Source organism: Engystomops pustulosus, chromosome 1 (genome assembly GCF_040894005.1).
Source record: "Engystomops pustulosus chromosome 1, aEngPut4.maternal, whole genome shotgun sequence".
Classification (NCBI taxonomy): domain Eukaryota; kingdom Metazoa; phylum Chordata; class Amphibia; order Anura; family Leptodactylidae; genus Engystomops; species Engystomops pustulosus.
In genome coordinates this window covers 25,855,585-25,861,584 of record NC_092411.1, presented here as the reverse complement: position 1 = coordinate 25,861,584, position 6,000 = coordinate 25,855,585, and the positions used below count along the sequence as shown (strand labels likewise).

Sequence of the window (6,000 nt, the reverse complement as noted above, 5' to 3'; positions counted from 1 at the left end):
ATGTTGCGGTCCAAAAAATGCGGCGTGCGTGCCATACGCCGGAAGTATGTGGGTCACGTGTGCAGCTCGAACTGGAAGGGATGGAAGGAAATCCATGTAGATTATGGCGCATGCGCAGATGGCGCGACGGACACAAAGGTCACGTCACGTACTTACGGTAATTCATTCACTCCATATAATCGCGCATGCGCAATTGTGTACCGGCAGGGTTCACAATTATTGGCAAGGATTGTGAACCCTGCCGGTACACAATTGCGCATGCGCGATTATATGGAGTGAATGAATTACCGTAAGTACGTGACGTGACCTTTGTGTCCGTCGCACCATCTGCGCATGCGCCATAATCTACATGGATTTCCTTCCATCCCTTCCGGTTCGAGCTGCACACGTGACCCACATACTTCCGGCGTATGGCACGCACGCCGCATTTTTTGGACCGCAACATGTGATTGGTCTGTGCCGGACGTCCGGGGGCAACAGGACTATATAATGTTTGCGCTTATACACTCTGGTACCCCTGAGGAAGCCTGGTTAACAGGCGAAACGCGTGGGGATCTATCCAGCTCCCGGTGCCCAGCTCCTATATTCATGCTATATAGGTAATCATGATCTAATTTATTGTATACCCTTTTCTGTCTATACCACACTAGTGGATTGAGTACTTACTAATTATATATATAGATCTTTTTGACTCTAATCATGTACTATTTACGATATTTATAGCTAATATGAATTAGGCACGGGATTTTCTGGTTTGTGTTTGCACAATCTGTGCTTTTTTAAATGTTTTTAAATGTATGTAATTGACTTTCTAATAAAGTATTTACAAATTATTACATATTTTGGGCATCCCTATCTCTTTGTTCAACTTTAGTGTCTAAAATACTGTTGACCATTGCCACACTCTTGTCTCTGTGGAATTTTAATTGATGTTTTTAATGTCTTTTGATGGCCATATTTAATAATAAAGTTTATCTAATATTTTTCACTACTTAGTGATTATGAGCAATATGTAATTGAGTACAATGTACATCATAGCTGTAGGGGGGGGGGACACAGCGACAAACAATATTCTGGATTCAGAATGGATCAGATGCAGAAGCAGCGGCCACGTCCTGTCAAAGCGAATGGTTTTATTGACATGACTTAAAATTTGATGGAAAAGTAAAAAAATACTAAATGTTTCGCCTTCTCCTCCTGCGGCGTCTTGTGACCCCATTTCCAAGAGCTCGGTGGCGTCGGTGGGTTAGTTCAAGGACGTTCTGGCGAATTCGTTTTAAAAAACCCTACATCACGGACTAGTTCTAAATCTTTCTGTTTTGGCTTATAACGATTTGATGTTTCCCACCGTCAGGGTGCATCTCCGCTAGAAGGAGGGAGATATGGCGTCCAGCAGCAGTCGCGACACGTTACAGAGCCGTCTGCGGGGAAGGAAGACACGGGTTATGATCCAAAACAGGGGAAGGCAGAAATCCAGCCCCTAAACTCACCTCTCGTGTCTTTAGGCCTTGTTGGAGTCCTGTGCGTGGGGTACATCAGCGCGTGGATCCGCTCCAGCAGGTGCAGAGGTTTCTCCGCTCTGCCCCAGAACAGATCCTGAAAATTACTACACGAGGCAAAAGAAATAGGTCGCATATCATGGTAGTGGTCATATTTTGCCTGAAATGAGTCAAGTTTAGAGGATGCAGTGGGAGTGTGACTTCAGACTCTCCTATCTTCTATAGCACTGAAATATTCACAAATACTAGCTTATTGCTAGCATGAGGGGGGCCGCGACCAGCCGAGTGGGGGGGGGGGGGTGGCCGCCCGGGAGTGGGCCGGCGACATGTGAGAAGTCGCCGCCTGCGTTTATTTCTACGCCAGTCCCTGATAAACTTTGCGCAAGACGTTGCGCAACGTTGCACAAGACCTTGCTGGATACGCCGCCAGCCTCTTGATGTATCGCGCTGCGCCGCCCTATGATAAATATCACCCCTTATCTTTAATAGGGCACCATCATCAGAATCCTGTTTCTGGGTGCTATAGAGTTAAAGATAGGGGCGTCTAAAGTGACCCTCCCACTGCAGTTTTTAAGCTGGTCTCATCTAATGCAAAATATGACTCTTCTCTGCTCATTGTCACATGAATTTGGAGGAAGTAAACGGGTGAGATTTCACAGAAAAGAGGAGTTCTAGCAGGAGCATTTGGTACCCATCCACAGCTATTTTAGCTCTTATAGTGGACGCTTTGGGGCTCATTTACTAAGGGCTCCGCACTCGCACCGCCTTTCAAGCAACAGAAATGGGGGGCGTGGCCGTCAGACAACCTGACGGATTCGGAAAAACTGCGGAATTTAAAAACGGAATTGTGTCGCAAGATCAAGCACTGACATGCACCAGGAAGAAGAAGGTGAACTCCGGTGGACCTCGGCGCAGCAGCGGCACCTGCTGGATATCGGGCGCATGACCTTAGTGAATCCCAGCAGAACCCGAATCCTCGTCGGACAACGCGCCGCAGGATCGCGACTGGACCAGGTAAGTAAATGTGCCCCTTTGTCTCTTTTCATAACTTTTGAATCTCTTAAGACTTTGGGACAGAATCCTCTATGGGGCACAACCTGCTGGATATTTGGTTCACTTTTCATTATATGATTTTACATTAAAGCAGATTTTTTTCCGCTATAAATGACTCTCCATAGGGAATGGATTTGATTTTCTGGGACGGGGGCGACTACTGGCCACTGATAATCGGGTGTGCCCTTAAATGATGGCAAAAGTTAAATTGAAAAATTAAAAAAAAAAAAAAAGTTCATTAACAGAATATCTAAAAGAAGAAACATTTTTAACCCTATTAATTTATAAATTTTAATCCTGGAAATGCAATTGGCATATGGTCCATACACAAATCAGCCCAAAAAAAGTATTATTAAAACATAAAATATTTGAGCAAAAAAAATCAGGGGCCAGGATGATTCATTGTTGCAATTCAACATATAAGTCTTATTTACCAAAGCCATCATCAACTCGTGATCAGAACACAACTTCAGCCCAGAAGCTACAACCTAGTAAGTTAATAATACAGCAGACCCAATATATGGCTGACAGCCACCACTAGAGGGAACTCACTGTATATGGGTTTACTTCCATACAGTATTAGGGTTCATTCACATGGCCGTCTGTGGGGACGTACAAGCTGACGCAAATTTGTGGCCGCATGTACGTCCCCATAGACGGCAATAGCGGCACGGCCGGGATCCGAGCCGCACACCGCAAAAAGATAGAGCATGCTCTATCTTTCGGCGTGTGTGCGGACCGTGCACCGCTATTCTCTATGGAGGGAGGAGGGGGTCACCTCCTCCTCCTCTCCAGCACACGGCGGTATGCTCGCACGGCGGGCATACCGCGTGTGAATAAACCCTTAACGCTAGTCCTCCATAAGTACATTTATCAGAAAGATGGACTTACCGCAAAAATAACAACAAAATCACCAACCAGCACCAACTCTGTAAAAGGGGAAAAATAAAGAAGTGGAGAGGAGAAGCCATGACACCTACCTCCCAACTTTTGGGCAAGCAAAAACTCACACATAGTACTATCTGTACTCCTACCCCTCCTCACATGGTGTGGTCCCTGTTCTCCATCCTCCTCCATCCATGTCCGTATGTATATTGTCAATGTCACCACTTTGTCCCTTAGAAACAAGATGCAACGGGACGGGTAAGTAAATGTGCTTGGAGCTAAAGCCTGCAATTTGAATCTATATCAATATCGCATACCAGTAGCAAAGGGAAAAAAGAAAAAAGTGTGTGGATGAGCTTAGGTCCATAATGAATCACCTTTATATATGGGCAAATTCGATAAAATAGAAGATGAGTAACTCAGCCATCTCGTTATTATTTGTCAGCCGATGATTATTATCTCTCTATTTATCACTGTATAAAGAAAAAAATAACATACAAAAGAGATTTTGACTTTCCACAGGACTGCAACTTTGTGAAAACTTTGCAAAAATAAACAGTAGGGGGCGACCTAAGCCAATGATAAAAACAAAGCAAAAAAAAGCAGTAGGGAAAAAAATATTGGGGCTCATTTACTAAGGGCCCGCAGAGCGTATTTTTATCGGGTTTCCCGACAATTTCCATTTTGTGACGCATTTAACACGGGATTATGGCACACGTGATCGGATTTTGGCGCATCAGTGCCGGCTTGCACGCGACACAAATCGGGGGCAGCCAGTCAGACAACCGACGGATTCGGACAACGCGCAGGATTTCAGGATTTCAAATTGTGTCGCAAGACATGCACTTACAAGCACCGGGAAGAAGGAGGTGAACTCCGGCGGACCTCAGCGGGGAAGCGACAGTTGCAGGAACACGGGCGCACGAGCTACGTGAATTGCGCCGGACTTCATCTTCGTCGGACCGTGCAAATCAGGGATCGCGACAGGACCGGGTAAGTAAATTTGCCCCACTGTGTGGCTTTTGTGTGTTTTTTTACAGTAGTAACCAGCACCCTCAATGCACCAACAACCACAGTACAGTACACAATGCCGCTCCAGAAACCAAACACTGCATTTGTACAACTGCTAATACAGACCCCAAACCAAGCAATATATAATAATACAGACCCCAAACCAAGCAATATATAATAATACAGACCCCAAACCAAGCAATATATAATAATACAGACCCCAAACCAAGCAATATATAATAATACAGACCCCAAACCAAGCAATATATAATAATACAGACCCCAGAGCAGACAATAAATCCAGTGCTCAAACTAGACAATAATAACAATACTAAATGATATCGTCAAACTGATAATAATAATGAAGAAAACCTCCCCCAGAGCAGACATATAATACCGAAGACTCCCCAGCACACTAAAATACAAAAGACCCCGAAGGGTAGTATAATACAAGAGTATTTTCTGGGGGAGATTTATCAGAAGTGTCTGAGGTAAAACTGTTCCAGTTGTCCATGGAAACCAATGAGAGCTCAGCTTCAATTTTATAGACAGCTGTGGGAAAATGAAAGCTGAGCTCTGATTGGTTGCTATTGGTAACTAGTACACTTCTGATAAATCTCTCCCTCTGTGTCCTAAAGCTGGAGATGCTGATCCTCTTATACTTTCTACACTCCTGGTTTGGACATGAAAAACAGTTTTCTTCCAACCCCCCCCCCCCCCATTCTTATCTCGGCAGTCACATTGCCATATACAGACATTTCTTCAATTACATTTGATTAAGAAAATTTCCATGTGTGAAGATAATTTCCCGTCAATGTCACCACTTTGTCCCTTAGAAACAAGATACAACTTGGATGAACATGTGGTGTAAACATAGGGGCTCATTTACGAGGGGTTCGCGGAGCGCATTTTCGTTCGGTTTCCCGTCAATTTCTGTTTTGCGCCGCATTTAACAGGAGATTTTGGCGCACGTGATCGGATTTTGGTGCATCAGCAATACAAATTGGGGGCGGGCCGTCTGACAACCAGACGGATTCGGACTACCCGCGGGATTTAACATTTCGAATTGTGTCGCAAGACACTCATTTACATGCACTGGGAGGAAGAAGGTGAACACCAGCGTATCTCGGCAGGGAAGCGACGGATGGAGGATATCAGGCGCATGAGCTACGTGAATCGCGCCGGACTTCATCCTCGTCGGACCGTCCGAATCGGGGATCGCGACAGGACCGGGTAAGTAAATTTGCCCCATAGTGTTCACATTTATAAAAAGTAGTGCTGCACTTCGTGCCTGTGTAGTGTGCAGGGGGCGCCACATTCCGGATTTGTGGCGCTGCTTGTGAACACACTAGTAGGGGTCAATCTCTGCTGACAGGTTCTCTTTAAAGAGTTATTTCAGTTTCTTATAAATAATAATCACTGTACCAATGAAAGTTATACAACTTTTTGATGAACGTTATCTTCTCAATCTTCTCCAGGATGTTTGTCTATGTTCACATCAGCCTTGGAGGATGGAGGACCAAGTCCAGTGGACCGGCTGTAGAGTTTCCTG

At 44.9% G+C, this 6,000-nt stretch overlaps 1 long non-coding RNA gene across 1 annotated transcript; it reads right to left on the bottom strand.

Annotated features, from left to right (window-relative positions):
* Nucleotides 1-1,199: 1,199 nt before the first annotated feature.
* LOC140068954 (uncharacterized) lies at nt 1,200-3,482 on the bottom strand. Its single transcript, XR_011848666.1, has 3 exons — nt 3,444-3,482; nt 1,491-1,606; nt 1,200-1,421 (listed from the first exon to the last, which is right to left on the bottom strand). It is a non-coding gene; the product is annotated as an uncharacterized lncRNA (long non-coding RNA).
* Between the last annotated feature and the right edge of the window lie 2,518 nt (nt 3,483-6,000).